The following is a 16355-nucleotide window of genomic DNA, read 5'->3' as shown; positions in this document are numbered from 1 at the left end:
ACCCCGAGACGCACCCACGGACCCTTCTGCTGCAACGCCTGCTCAAGACCTTGATGAGCAACAGCAGCAGCCCCCTAAAGTGCATCCTGCTCAACACCTGCTCCGTCCACAGACACACCGTCGAGCTCTGGAACCTGCTCGACACTACTTCACCAGACATCGCCTTCCTCACGGAAACCTGGATGAACGCCTCTTCAGCGCCCGACATCGCCATCGCCATCCCAGATGGCTACAAGATCATCCGAAAGGACCGCATCAACCACACCGGAGGAGGCATCGCCATCATCCACAAGAATACCATCCGCATCACGACCAACACCGACGACATCCTCGCAACTGCTGAGCACCTTCAGGTCCACATCAACCCCAAGACCACCCTCAGAGGCACCCTCATCTACAGACCCCCGGGACAACGCACACAATTCAGCGAAGACATCGCCGACTTCATCAGCCCGCACGCCCTCTGCTTCGCTGACTACATCCTCCTAGGGGACCTCAACTTCCACCTGGAGAACAACAACGACCGCAACACCACCACCATGCTGGACAACCTCCCCAACCTGGGACTCAAGCAGCTGGTGACCACCCCCACCCACTACGCCGGACACACACTCAACCCCGTCTTCTCTTCCAGCAAGGACATCGCCTTCAGCCACGCCACCGGACTCCACTGGACGGACCACAGCTGCGTCCACTTCAGCTTCGGAAGGACCACGATCCACCACCACCAGCAACAGGTTGCACGCAGGAGCTGGAACAAGATCACAGCCGACCAGCTCGTGACCTCCCAGAGCATGAACCCTCCCACCAGCACAACGAACCCTAGCCAGGCGGCCACTAACCTCACGAAGTGGATCAGCGACTGCGCAGACGAGCTCGCCCCCCTGAGGACCCCGCCTAGCAGACCCGGTAGCAAGAAAGCCCCATGGTTCACTGACGAACTCAAGAGCTCCAAGAAGAACTGCCGAGCCCTCGAGAGAACCTGGCGCAGAGACCCAACACCGGACAACATGACTGCCCTCAAGCTCGCCACCCGAAAACACCACCAACTCATCCACGCCACCAAGAAAACTGCATTCAAGGAACAACTGGACAACAACGCACACAACAGCAAGGAACTCTTCAACATCGTCAAAGAGCTCTCCAACCCCAACGCCAGAACAACGACATCACCCCTTCGCAAGACCTCTGCAACTCCCTAGCCTCCTACTTCCACAACAAGATTGCGGACATACACAACAGCTTCAGCACTCAACCGACGAACGCCACGACCGAACCACCGCCCCCCACCACCACCCTCCGCGCCTGGACTCCGATCAGCACCGAAGACACCGTCCGCACGATGAACTCCATCCACTCCGGATCTCCGACCGACCCCTGCCCTCACCACGTCTTCAACAAGGCCGACGCTGTCATCGCACCCCACCTGCGGGACATCATCAACACCTCCTTCGACACCGCTACCTTCGCGGAGAGCTGGAAGGACGCCGAACTCAGCGCCCTACTCAAGAAGCCATCGGCCGACCCCTCCGACCTCAAGAACTACCGCCCCATCTCGCTGCTCCCGTTTTCTGCAAAAGTCATCGAGAAGACCGTCAACAATCAGCTGGCCGCCTTCCTCGAGACGAACGGATCCCACGACCCCTCGCAGTCTGGCTTCCGGGCCAACCACAGCACCGAGACCGCCCTGATCGCAGCCACCGATGACAGCCGAGCGCTGCTCGACAACGGAGAAACTGCAGCCCTCATCCTCCTCGACCTCTCCGCCGCCTTCGACACTGTCTGCCACCGTACCCTAGTACAACGCCTCAGCAACGTCGGAGTCCAGGAGAAGGCACTGGAGTGGATCATCTCCTTCCTCGCCAGAAGGACACAGAGAGTCCGCCTCCCTCCGTTCAGGTCTGAAGCCACCGAAGTCATCTGCGGCGTCCCCCAAGGCTCCTCGCTCAGTCCAACCCTCTTCAACGTGTACATGAGCCCTCTCGCAGACATTGCACGCCAGCACAACCTCAACATCATCTCCTACGCCGACGACACCCAGCTGATCCTCTCCCTTACCAACAACCCGCCACCGCCAGAGCCAACCTTCACGAAGGGATGAAAGAGGTAGCCGAATGGATGAAGAACAGCCGCCTGAAACTGAACTCGGACAAGACGGAAGTCCTCATCCTGGGATCCTCACCCGCCACTTGGGACGACTCCTGGTGGCCCCCCGCCCTAGGCAGCGCACCCAAACCAACAGACCACGCACGCAACCTGGGCTTCATCCTGGACTCCTCCCTCTCCATGACCAGACAAGTCAACTCCATCTCCTCGTCGTGCTTCAACATCCTGCGCATGCTACGTAAGATCTTCCGGTGACCGTCTTCCGGAGACCAGGAAGACGGTCACCCAGGCCCTCGTCACCAGCCGTCTGGACTATGGCAACTCCCTCTACGCCGGAACCACCGCCAAACTCCAGAAGAGACTCCAGCGGATTTAGAACGCCTCAGCACGACTCATCCTGGACATCCCCCGTCGCAGCCACATCTCCGGACACCTGAGAGACCTGCACTGGCTCCCGGTCAACAAGAGAATCACCTTCCGTCTCCTCACCCACGCACACAAAGCCCTACACAACCAAGGCCCAGGATACGTCAACAGCCGCCTCAACTTCTACGCTCCCAAACGCCAGCTTCGATCGACCAGCCACGCCCTCGCCGCCGTCCCCCGCATCCGAAGAGCCACCACAGGGGGACGGTCCTTCTCCTACCTCGCCGCCAAGACATGGAACTCCCTCCCCACCCACCTCCGCCTGACCCAGGACCACCTCGCCTTCAGGAAGCAACTCAAGACCTGGCTGTTAGAGCAGTAGCGGACCCCCCTCCCCCAGCGCCTTGAGACCCTCTGGGTGAGTAGTGCGCTATATAAATGCGATGATTGATTGATTGATTGATTACATGTGGCCCTGCCAATAAAGGGTCCGGGCGCTCGTGTCCATAGCCAATTCAAAATAATATATGTGTGTGTCCCTGTGGTCTTGTATGCATGAGGGCCCTGGGCCCTAGGACATTACATTGTGCTGTGTACATCGGATGCAGACATATCACCGCAGGCAGTGGGTTGTAGCTTGGACATGCATCTTTGTCATTACCCACTCAATTTGTAAGGGGAGTGGCCAGGGTCGTCGTACGCAGAGACAACATGGATGTGTGACTGCTATTTGCGCACCCCTGGGTGTGGTTCTGTACTGTGAATGTGCATCAGCATGTGTCTCTATGGCCGGTTGGGTCTCCTTTGTCAGTTGTGGGTGGTCCCTGAAGGGTGACAGACACCCAAGTATGTGTTCTAGTTCGCATTCCAGGTATTTGGCCCTCACCCACACCTGTTGGCCCACCCTAGCGTGCTGACACATGGCATTGGGATGCCATGTGTGGGTGTGTGAAGTGTCGTGAGCCAGCTGTGCTTGCATGTTCTTCCTGCTGTGTGGTCTGTTGCAGGGTCTGTGTTCTCCTCTGAGTAGCTTGGCTGTACGGGTCCTGATGGTGGGTTGTGTGGGTTATCCATGGGATGTTGAATGGAGTCGGTGTTGACGGTGTGGTGATCCTCTCCGGCATCGCAGATGTGTTGTCTTCTGTGCTCTGCTGGAGATGTTGTGTACCCCTCTGCAATGTGCAGGGGAAATGCATGTTGACATTGTGTTGCAATGTATGCTGGAGCATTATTCTGGTTTATATGCAGACTGTATGGCAATATACATTGTGACTGTCTGTGAGGTACTGGTTTCTTCTGCGGGACAGTGTTCATTTGGACTACATGACGGAAGTGAGGTTGTATGCGTACATTTCCTCTTCACACATTCCAGCTCTGTCGGGTGTAGGAGGCATGTTTCTGGGCATGTGCAGAGCCAGTTGTGTCCTCTGTTCTGCAGTGTCGGCTATGCGCATTTTACACATTGTCGTCAATGTGGGTGTGCTGTTCTTACTATGTGTGTGTGCTGCAGTGTGCCAAGGGTATCTGAGACATGATTCTGGGTCATTGTGGGTGGGCAGTGTGCTACACCTTGTTGTGCATGTGTACCATTGTGCCCATCTCCCCGTCCCCCAAGGCCCTGTTTGTTACAATCCCTGTTGATGTTGTGTCAGGTTCTCTCGAGCTGTGACCGTATTCTGTTTTATATGCAGACTGTATGGCAATATACATTGTGACTGTCTGTGAGGTACTGGTTTCTTCTGCGGGACAGTGTTCATTTGGACTACATGACGGAAGTGAGGTTGTACGCGTACATTTCCTCTTCACACATTCCAGCTCTGTCGGGTGTAGGAGGCATGTTTCTGGGCATGTGCAGAGCCAGTTGTGTCCTCTGTTCTGCAGTGTCGGCTATGCGCATTTTACACATTGTCGTCAATGTGGGTGTGCTGTTCTTACTATGTGTGTGTGCTGCAGTGTGCCAAGGGTATCTGAGACATGATTCTGGGTCATTGTGGGTGGGCAGTGTGCTACACCTTGTTGTGCATGTGTACCATTGTGCCCATCTCCCCGTCCCCCAAGGCCCTGTTTGTTACAATCCCTGTTGATGTTGTGTCAGGTTCTCTCGAGCTGTGTCCGTACTCCCTACTCCTTGCACGGTCTCCACACTGATGACTGTGGCCTGGGTTTCCTCCAGCTCCTCCTGTGGCGCTGGACTGCCACCTTCTGTCGCTGTTGCTGCCTTCCTCTTGGCAGCAGGTTTGTACCTGGTTTAGGTTGTCATGTCATGCCAGCACCTCTTGGCCTCCTCCATTTGCCTCCTCGACACTCCGACTCCATTCAGTCTGTTTGTGGGTCAGTTGCTGGTAGTGTTTTGTCACCTCCGTGACGCTGGTTTTGTTTTTCGGCAGTCGGCACCCCATATTTCTCTCCCTTTCCTCCTTGGCCTTCCCCGACCCTGTTGTTCCTTGCTGGTGGTTTGTGGGCGTTGTGGGGTTGACCTCTGCGCTAGGTCAGGGTGCATCCATGTTGCTCCGTGCTTTGGCTTGTTTCTGGTGTGTTGTTTCTGTGGTTTTTATTGTGCATTTTCCTGCCAGACGCGTGGGATTTTCAGGCCTGTGTCTGGTTTCCACTACTTTTTGTTCCGCGATTGGCCTCATTTCATGCTTTTTCGCATTCGCGTTTCGCATTTTTTGCGGCGTGGCGTTGATTTTCACACTAACATTTGGCGCATTATCTGGCATTACCGCCTTGTGAATTCCGCATTGACACAGGGTTATTTTCCCGCGGTGGGCTGCTATATTGAAAGTTGCGTTATGATACTCTTGCAGTATTTATCACACGTTCTTGTGAATATACCCCTATATGTTTTCAGCGATATTATGACATCGGTGTTGCATCAGTGAACCAAATTAAATCAGTATCACCCGGTCAGACAATTGAGGTGTCAGTAGGAGTTAACTGGGTAAGAGTGCCCGTAGCCTGCACTTTCACAGCAGATGGCACATGGTGAATGGTGTATCCACACTTCAGATTTCTTGGACTGGAAGAGTGGATATAAATGTCATGCTTAGCTATGATATCTATCACCTTTCAGAGCCACCACTTCCCATGGATGCACCACCAAAGGTTGTGACAGCAGACCCATAGACCAGTTAGTCGACCTCTTCCAGAACAGCAAAACGATATTGTTTGGGCACAATGAAGGTCCTATTGCTTTTTTGGGTTACGGATTAGTTTAGTGAAAAGGTCATCAAATCTTTGGTTATAAAAGAAACCCAGAGGAACTGGGAGTATCCTTTATGGGAGTCCTTTCAAATTACCTAGTCTAATCAATATAAACCCAACCAATTTTGTGTCACAAAAATGAATTACAACACAGTCACCTCTTTACATCTTATGGATTTTACCCACCCATTGAACTATTTGGACACCAATAATGCAATTGCTAGTACATAGTCCCTAATGCATCTAAGGGACGTGCTGAACTAATGAATCACCTTATTCTTCAATTGGTGAACCATTTCAGATTGTGTGAGGTGCAAAGGTCGTACTTTTTCCAGGACTACCAAATATGGGGTACACTCCTAGGAGAGACAAAAAGTTTGGGAATTACAGCTGCCAACCATTTCAACTGGAGCCATGCTAGTGACTAGTAAAGGGGCAGAATTTCCATTGGGTCACTGGGCGAGACTATCTGTAGTAGTCTGTGATGTGAAGCACAGTATGGCCAGATTATCTCTATCATTCTACTTAAAATCGAAGGTGTACACTCTGATGAGCAAGGTTGTGACCCTATTCCCAAAGGCAAACCAGGTGATTTAATTTTGGAAGTACAAGCAGTTCTTTCAATGTCATGTCAATGCTTGCAGTGCCGCAGTCATAGGGGGCAATATATTTGTAAGGGCTTCTTTTATGTGACCAAGATATCGCACATTACTAGGCACATTTACATCACCCGCTGTCCCAACATGCTCTTGTGGTCGCCCCTTGGTATCGAGCGATCCTTTTCGCACTATTCTTGGGCATTCGCACCAAGCACAAATTGCCTATTTTCCTTTTGTTCAGCGGGGAGGCTGTCGCATATAAAGAGGATCATACAGTAGGTTATCTAATTCCCCCTGGAGTACACAACAGTTGGTTTGGTCTAAAGCAGCTACACCAGCAAGTTTTCCCTCGCTATTCTGAAACCTTCCATCTGTATCAGCTTTTAGTTGGATGGCAGTATGCTTACTAGATGTTAAAATTGACAGAGATCCCCTGGTGGCCCCCATCCTCTCCTACACAGAATTAATCTCGGAATTGGGAACTGAAACAGTAGTAGTCAGGTAGTTGGTACTTGAGCCAGCCACCGCCATTCATCAAATTAACAATAGTTGCAATGGCACCAGTCTTACGCATGCCCATAGTTCAGCAGTGCTGGTGGCTACATGGTGGATGAGAAAGGTTTCACACCAAGAGTGGTGGCCCTGTCCAGCCTCTTCTCGGCTCTGATGGGTACAGTCGGGCAGCTCGAACCAGGGGATGCTGCCTGGACGCCTCCTGATGTAAAAATGCAGTGGTGATTTCTGGTCACAGTAGTCTCCCTCAGGAAAGTGCACAGCTTGAGTTGTTGCATCCTGCACTGCAGGAGTTTCTATGCCCTTAAGATAATTGTAGGAACCAATGGATGATGCCTGTCCGCCTCCTGGCAGAATAAGCGGATCAAACACATCTTTGTGTGTAAGCCTCTTTAAAGGCTATGCCACTAGGAATAAGTTGAGAATCAACTGACAACAGCAGCCCACCATCTCAGAAATACCCTGACTTCTCACTACATCTTGAGAGGGTACATTTGCAATATGCCAGAAATTTTCTCTTGAAACCCCTTTCTTGCTCCTTTCTCAATGTAATGTCCTAGGCATAGGACTTCTTTCTGACATTACAGTAAAGCAGCCTTGATTAGAACAGTGTTTTGTTTAGTGTGTATGAAGGCAAGATTATGCTGGCAGAAAAATAGGAATTTCTGGAAATGAAAGGGCAGGCTCTCATTACCAAGTTCAGAATCTTAGTTATTTGATAAAGGAAAAGTTCACCACGCACGCACTGGGACAGCCAGATCTGCTAACTAGTTCACAACTCACACGGTTATAGAAAGGGGCGGGCCTTGTACTGAGAAGCACCAATGCACGTGTGCCCCCACCCCGGCCCAAACACTCTCCTAAAATAAAAATAACACAAGCTTGGCATTGCGTTTGCCTTATCACACCCATTAATGGATCTTGGCAGCTCAACGCCTCTGAAAACGAGCTGAAACTCCACAGTTCACAATGGCTTCAGCTTGTTTTCTGTGCCACCATGTGATATCGGCTCCTCGCTGGGTGACAGTGTGAAGGCAGTCAATGTCGTTTGTCACACAGTAATTAACAAAAGGGGTTTCGGCTAAAGCACAGTAAGGCTGCGCCAATAACAGAATGAACAAGAGAGTTTGCCAGTACTGTGCAGTGGTTTGAACGTTTGGAAAAGGTTGAACTCACTATCGCTCAGCCCAAGGACCACTCTTTCAGTCAGGATTTTTAGCAAAAATAATTAATTTATTTTGTTAGATTTTTTTCTTTTGCTTTTTGATTCTTTTAAAGAGAATGTTTCGAAAAAACAAAAATATTTAAGGAGATCGTAGAAACAACTAATGAATGGCTACAACTCACATCTGATGCATTTATCAGTATAATCCAGGAGGATAACAAAAGGGTATTTTGACTAAAGGTTGAACACAGAAGAAAAAGAGGCATGGATGCCAAAGATTAAATTCAACAGGTAATACATATAACATATGACACTCATGGACAACAATTTGACGACAGACAACAGATAAATAAGACAGGGCAAGAGGGAACCTTTTCTCTATCAAGATATAGTTACTTAGTATTGAGGGGCCCTATAAAACAACCTGCTCTAAATACAACAGGTAGGCCTACTCCACTAGATGGATGGGAAAAAAACAGGTACAAATTTCATTTAGGAGAGCGACCATCCAAAATGATAATACTCCAAACATTTTTAGAAAAAGATTGGTCTCTAAAACAGAATGAATCAGAAACACTGGGGGGGGGGTCGACGCGTTTCGAATCCCCAGGGATTGGGGAATTCTCTTCAGGACCAACAGACAATATCTGAAAAACATAAAATAAACAACTTGCTGTCAGATATACCAGCGAGCTACCTTCAACTTACATACGGCTCAGCAAGTTCTTGAATTCATACCTGATTTATCTTGTGGTATTTTCCATGTCTTGGTGTCTGGGAGAATAAAGTGCACATGTCTAGCGATTTTATTTGTTAAAAAGGCGGGGAGGCAGCGGGTCGTATTTCATAAACTGAAGATGCCACTTACATGTTTAGGACGATCAACAGATTCAAAGTGGGTTCTGTGTTAGAATATATTTTCCATCAAGGAATGAAGCGTTGCTTTCTGTAAAAAACGGAACGGTGTGAATTAGCTTAGTAAACGTCGTCTGATGTACAAATGAGTCCCAAAAGTCAAAAACTGACATGTCATTTAAGCATGGCCAGGCCGTATTAATACTATTGCAGAGATGAAAGTGACACTGACTAAACAACAGTTACACGCCGATATTCTTTGGTGCTTGTAGAAGTCGTGTTAATGCTATTGCAGAGTTGGAAGTAACACTGACTAAACAGCGGTAGCACGCCGATATTCTTTGGTGCTTAAAAAGGTCGGAAATGGCGCCACATAGCCTAATAAGTAATTGCGACCTTTAACAAAGGGCGAAGTAACTCATCGGTTTACCTCTGATCTTCGAAATATCCTCCTTAGTGCGGTCTCGCCTTCAGTGCAGACGCCGTCGGACTAACGTTTCCGGTTCAGCGTATTTGAAGGAAGCTGTTTTTAAAGTCCTTGAATGCAGGTTGTCCTGGGAGTTGTAGTTTAGACGGCGTTCCCGACTATTATTGAAATTTTCAGATGTCCGAAGGTGCAACAAAATGCAATACATTATGCTTTTCACATGTTCAGATCATTCAAGGCAAATTATTGTGAGTTCGTAATATTTGCTCAGGCGTTAAAGAGAGGAAAAGAGTGCACATAACATTTAGCTGCCTAGTTGCATGTCACGAGTGGAATTCGGTGGGCTAGTCAATCTGCCTGGGTGTTTGGAATTGAAGGCGTTAGCAATATTTGGCTGTTTGCTCCGGTCAGCGAATACATAGGATGCGTCGAATGGGCTTGGCTGGAAATCATGGTGGTGGCGGTTTATGCGCGCCCCTGGTTGGAAAGCTGCCACTGCTGTGCATTTTAATCAAGCTCAATTAACATATTTCTCTTAAACTGATATGTGTTTGTTACCCCAGTTAGGTAAGCCTCACTACAAATGTCACCAAGAGCATTGGTGAATAGTGCAAAAGTTCAAAAATTCAACACGTTTCAGAGATTATATAATTCAGACATCTCATTTAAGCCCTGAATCGTAGTGTTAAATTTTAAGATAAGCATCACTTCTCTCTGTCTCAATTTGGCCTCCACATCTCCACCTCTTGGATCTGGGTCAATTTTGGATATAATTGTCCACTTGAAGTCATTATCCCTATGAGATTCATCAGTCCAGTGTTGGACTAGGGGAGCTGTTAGCACTTTCTTTTTTTATCCGGGATTTATGCTGCGACATTCTTTGCCTGGCCTCCTGATTGGTTTTACCAATGCATAGCTTATTACAGGGGCAGATTATCCCATACACTATATTCCGCGTTTTAAAATTCGTGAATTGATCATGTTTCCATGAAACACCCTCATGTTGGAAAAGGTTGCCTTCGACAGTAGAGTTGCAACACAGGCATGTGCCGCATTTTCGATGTCCAGTAATTGGGGGAAGGCTTACATAGTCACGTAGAGACATAATCCTTGTTTTAGTTACAGCAGCACAAACAATTTGGTTGGCAATACTTCTGTCTTTCTTAAAGGCAAAGAGTGGCACTTCTTTAAACTGCTCATCGATTTCTTTGATTAAGTGCCAATTTTGTTGGATGGTCTTTTTCAAAAAGTTAGATGAAGGACAGAAGGTTGATACACAAACTGTGCGGTTTAGTTGTTTCTTTTCTCTCTTTTATTAGCAGTTCTTCCCGTGGGGTCCACCACGCACGCTTAATGGCTTGTTTCAATAGTTTGGCCGGGTAACCACGATCCAGTAGTCTTTCCTTCAAAGTGTTAGCATGGATCATGTATTCTTCCTTGAAGGTACAATTCCTACGAATGCGGAGGAATTGCCCCACTGGTAAGTTCTGTTTTAAATTTCTCGGATGACTACTTGAATAATCCAAAGCATTCTTCCGATCAGATTTCTTCCTATATAGTGTGGTCACTAGTTGGCCATTGGAGCAGTATATTTCAACATCCAAAAAAGAAAGACGTGTTTTCGATGACTCTAGACTGAATTTAATGTCTCTCGTTCTATTGTTGAGCCATTCATGAAATTGTAGGAGCTGTTCGTTATTGCCGGACCATGTGAAAAAACCGTCGTCTATAAAACGGACCCAGCCTCCGATCCACTGTTGAAAAGGGTTGTTGTTATAAATGAATGTGTCTTCGTACTGGCTCATGTACAATATTGCCAACTCTGGGGTAAATGGGCAGCCCATTGCGACCCCCTTGATTTGGAAGTAGAAGTCGTCTTTAAATTTGAAGTAGTTTTTTGTCAGAGCCATTTTAGCTAAATCCAGGATAAATTCAGTCGGGATTTTTGATGGCATTTCCCACTTATTCAAAAATAGTTCTAAGACCTCTAGAGCTTGGTCTTGAGGGATTTGAGTGTACAATGAAACAATATCCATACTGACCAGAAGGTCATGATCTGAATTGAATTGAAGTTCTTGTAATTTATTTAGAAAGTCCGTTGTGTCTTGGAGAAAAGACCTGACTGTAATGCAGAAAGGTTTTAAAAAGAAATCAATGAATTTAGAGACTGGTTCAAACAATGAGCTACAGCCTGAAATAATCGGTCTCCCTGGTGGTACTTGCTCGTTCTTATGTACTTTGGGGAGTACATAGAACAGGGGTGTACGTGGATGTTTATTTGCAAGATAGTTATACTCATGTTTACCTAAGAACCATTGTTCAAGGCCGCAGTCAAAATTTTTGAAAATTCATTTTGAGTTCCTTAGTAGGATCATTATTGATTTTTCGATAACATTCTTCATCTGTCAATTGGCTTGTAGCTTCCGCTACATATTCGGTTGTTCCCCAAATGACGATAGATCCGCCTTTATCGGCTTGTTTCACGTTTATATTTGCGTCATTTTTGATAGACAGCAATGCTTGTTTCTGTTCCTGAGATAAATTTGGTTTAGCAAATCCTTTTTTCTTTTTTTCTTGAGAGGCGATAGCAGATAACACTGTTTTTTCAAAATAGATAACCTCTTTCGGTATTTTATAAATAGGCGGGAAGAAGCTGGATTTGTTTCTTAGGCCAGTAGTTTCTGTTTGTGGCTCCAATTCTTTGTCTGCGAAGAACGTAATCAGACAAATCTTTCTGCAGAATTCAATAAATTCTAGTTTGAGTCGGACAAAGTCAGTTGCTTTTGATGGTACAAAGGCGAGCCCTTTTTGAAGCACGCTTATTTCACTTGAGGTGAGGAGTTTATTCGAAAGATTGTAGATGGAAGTGTTCTCTAATTTTTGTAATTTTGTCTCCTCGTTGACATTTCCCAAGGTTGATGAAATCTTGTTTTGCCTCTGGTTTTCTGCTGGCCCTGTCCTAAAAAAGGTTGCTGTTGTTGCTGTTGGTTGGATTGTTGATAGTTGGATTGAAATTGTTGTTGATACTGATTTTGATTTTGGTAACCGCCCCTCCGTGTGAATTGAGGGCGTGGGGTGGCTTGATCTGAATCACTGCCTGCTGATGATGAAGAGGTATCTGAGAATGTTAAGTATTTTGTACGCGATCGTCCGTTTGTCACACAGTGGCATCGTGTGAGTTGGCAGGACGGGGATGGTATTTCACAAGCTCAGGCAAAGTCAGTAGCAGTTCCTGGAAGGAGTGCTGTGGGGCAGTGGGACGCGGCAGGGTGGTGAGGGGCGATAGTAAACTCCGGCACATGGCCGAACGGAGGTTTGTACATAAATAAATGAAATGAATTACATTGCAAACTCTGCAACGCCAAATGGCGATGCTGCCTGCTCAATGTAATTCGTGTTATTAATTTATTTATGTAGTTACCTCCGTTCGGCCGTATCCCGGAGTTTACTACCCCCCACCCCGCCCCTCCCCCACCCCACGGCACTCCCTCCAGGAGCCGCTACTGGGCAAAGTACAAATTCAAAGTTGTATCAAATATGGTAGAAATGGCTTGTGAACATTTACAACCTTTGGCCAATAATTACCAAAAACCCTCTGATCTTTCCTAGATTGCCTTTGTCGCACTGGTTCATTCTTCCTGAAAAATATGTCTTTTTTAAACAATGCATTTGCCCTTCATCTTACATGCCCATGCACCAGTGCATTCACTGGGGGAGTAATCACTGGTACTGAGTACCGGGACCTTTTAGACTCCTGAGTACCGGCACTTTTTTATTAGCGGAGGAGCGTACCGGTACTTCTGCTGCTGAGGATCAGTCTGTCCTAGCGCCAACTCTCACACCCAAAGTGCCTGTGCAGCCCTCTGCCTTGCCACAGCTGAGTTTTTCAGCAGGGGCTCATTTCCATTATGCTATTGTGGCAGGTGCTGGCAAACTCAGTATCACACTGAGGGACAGGGTCCATCAAACCTTGCACTATAAATCACATGTGTAAAGTTGTACTATCACTGAAAGTCCAGGCAGCCGGCTGAGAGTCTGAAAAGAGAAAGCCGTGGGAGGTAAGAATTACAAAGATCATATTTCATACACCTGCGAGCCTTTTGTGGGGGTCAAAGTTTGCTTTTGTGTGGGAGAGCAGAAGTGACAAAGAGAGCATTGGTTCTTTCTCTGAAGGATTTTAAAGAAAATGTGAGGAATGTTTTGTGTGTGCATCTCAGCTTGTTCTTGTGCCTGTGTGTCATGGGTTAGAGAATGTAGAACTGTTGTTACGAATACAAAAAATACTGAAGCTGCAAAAAACACAGAAACTGAAGCATAACATATTGTTTGACCTTCAATTTATTTTTTGTAAGGAGTTAATCTCTTTATGTTAATACATTTATCATGTGTTTTGGTTTGTGCTGAAACTGCTGTCACTCATTTTTTTTGCTAAAGGGACGTTCAGCAGGTGGCTGTCAATTAACTTAATAGTGGTAATAATGCTATTGCTGGGAGAACGAGGCTGCACAGAGGGTCAAGAGATCCCTTCTTTTCTTGGTCAGGGTTCTTCCCAGCAGGTCTTCACGCCCCTCTTAAGCATATCTAAAGTAAAACCATTCATCATGTCACTGTGTAAAGAAGGGTTGGGCCCCGAAAGGCATTATTTCACATGTTATTCACAGTGTGTAACTACATCCTCTTGGAACAGTTTTGTTCACTCCTGCAAGGTGCTTTCAAATTCAACAACCATAAAACTAGGGATGTATTTTCCGTCAATTTTACTAAACAAACTCATTGTATTGTTAGTTATGTTGTAAGTACATAACAATCGCTGATATAGTCAGTGGTTCTGGTTAACTTAAACGCTTTGAAGTCGTGAGGATAGATATGTGTCTACATCTGGTCAAAAACTACGTATTTTATCACATTATCTATGCTTGGTATAAAATGATCCATCATCCCCTTTGGTATCGCGTTGTTCGCCCTAAGTTGGCAGGGTATGCCCAGACGTGTGCACCTTGCTCACTTTGCCACTGGATTCAAGCTAGTCTGGCTGATGAGGATTATGAATCAGAAACCGGTCCCAGGATGCTTGTTTCCGGTCCAGGGAAGACATGGCTTGGCAGTTTGGGATGGACTGTTCCCATGAGGCACAGGATCAGACTGATTTGCATGTGGCCATGTCTAAACTGGGGTGGCAGAGTGGGCTAACGAATGGTGATGGATTAAACCCAGATAAGTTGACTGTGGGTGAGTGTTTGATTTGCCCAAACACTCCGTCCATCATCCCCTTTGGTATCGCTTTGGTATAGAATGATGGCCTGATATAATCCACATTCATATATATTGTCCATAAAGAGTCACTGGATAGAAAATATGCACAAACTGTAATTATAATACCTCTCTATTTGGAATTACCTGTGAAAGAATAAAGGCTCTCTTCAAATAGAGCAGAGTTGTTCTCATAATCAAAGTGGCACTTTTCAGCATTTAATGAGATGTACTGACAATTTCTTGTACATGGTGTTAGTGTATTGAAAGCACCAATCTCAATACACCATACTTGCCCATTCCATCTAAATACACAGTTTGGGCAATGTCACACAGCGTTGTAGCTCTATTGGAAGGTGCAGGCCTGGTATTACACAGCATAGCCCCACGATGAAACAGCACACATACAATAAACATCAATGGCCCAAGCTTCACAATCCATCTCACCAATGCCCAATATCCCAAAGTCCTGGGGTCACATATGCTGGCTTACAACAATATGCAGGCCCAACATCACCCTCAGTGATTTGTGCATAGTTCTTAACCCTTTCGATGCTGATGACGAGCTCAGCTCTTCATCACCCACGGGTGGCGTGTGCTGATGACGAGCTGAGCTTGTCATGTAACGCGGTTATTTTAAAAAAGCCGCACAGCGCAAAAATCGCCGCAGCAGCGATGCGGTTAATTTGTATCCCTTGGCATGGTCTGGTGTGGTCCGTCCACATACACACAGTGAACTGCATAAATCTGCCCAGTGTGTATAAGAGATAGTGAAGATGGAGCTATTCTAATGAAGACCACTTGGAAATTGTGGTGCAGATGGGGGCAGTGCCCTGAACTGTACAGTTATTTCCTAGTGTACTGGTATTACCTAATGAAAATTTTAAAATTGGCAAAGCAGTGATGTCAGTGTGTGTGTTGTAGCTGTTCTGTAGGAACTGCCTCTGCAATACCCTTCCATGGTAGTAAAGATAGGTGGAAGGCCAATGACACTTCACAATACAGAGTCCATTGTATACATAGCAATATATTGAGAATACTTGGGAATAGTTTTAGAGTTGACCTACATTTCAATAATTTTATTTTCTAGTTTAGTTTCATCAGAATGTAGTGAAAACTTTGATAAAGTTAACACATCATTCTAAGATAAATATTTCTCACCTACATCATGAGTTTTGCCATTCGGAACTGAGTGCTACTCTCCTAAAGCTTACCTGTATCTTATCCTAGACTGTGTCTTAATGGGGAAGAAAGCACTGGGCAAAGATCCAAAATGACTTAGCAAAGAATAGACAGGACTGAGCCAACGCCCCACAGGAATGGAACAATATATCATCCAGTATTGGCCTATATCATACCAATGGCTCACGATCAGGCCATTAAAGCTTAAGATCAGAGTTGAGCCAAGAACACAGATTACTGGCCAAAGAACAGACATTGTGAGTCAAGGTGACACAGTACTGAATCAATATTGGACACTGCTTGGCCAAAATCGAGTAGTTGATGGCCCAAGAACATGCAACGCTGGATCAAGATCACACAGACCTTAGGCAAGATCACATACCTGTGATCAAAGGAACAGCCAAAATCATGCATAACCAAGTCAAGATCTTAAAGCACTGAATCAATCAATCCAACATAGTGCTGGCTCAGACGTGCTTGTTGCTTACCCAATATTACTCAACACAAGTGCAAGATCACACACCTCTGGGTTAACAATGCATAACGCTGGCACGGAATCAAACACTGCTGGTCCGTGATCAAACAGGAAGGGCCCGAGTTCAGATAGTACTTGCCATGGTCACTGCAGTCCTAGTATCATACTGAGCAGGTCATTATGCACAGTTCTAAAGTTTGTACATTTGTACTG

This window comes from Lissotriton vulgaris, chromosome 7 (genome assembly GCF_964263255.1).
Source record: "Lissotriton vulgaris chromosome 7, aLisVul1.2, whole genome shotgun sequence".
Taxonomy (NCBI): domain Eukaryota; kingdom Metazoa; phylum Chordata; class Amphibia; order Caudata; family Salamandridae; genus Lissotriton; species Lissotriton vulgaris.
Note: the sequence above shows the minus strand (reverse complement) of the source record.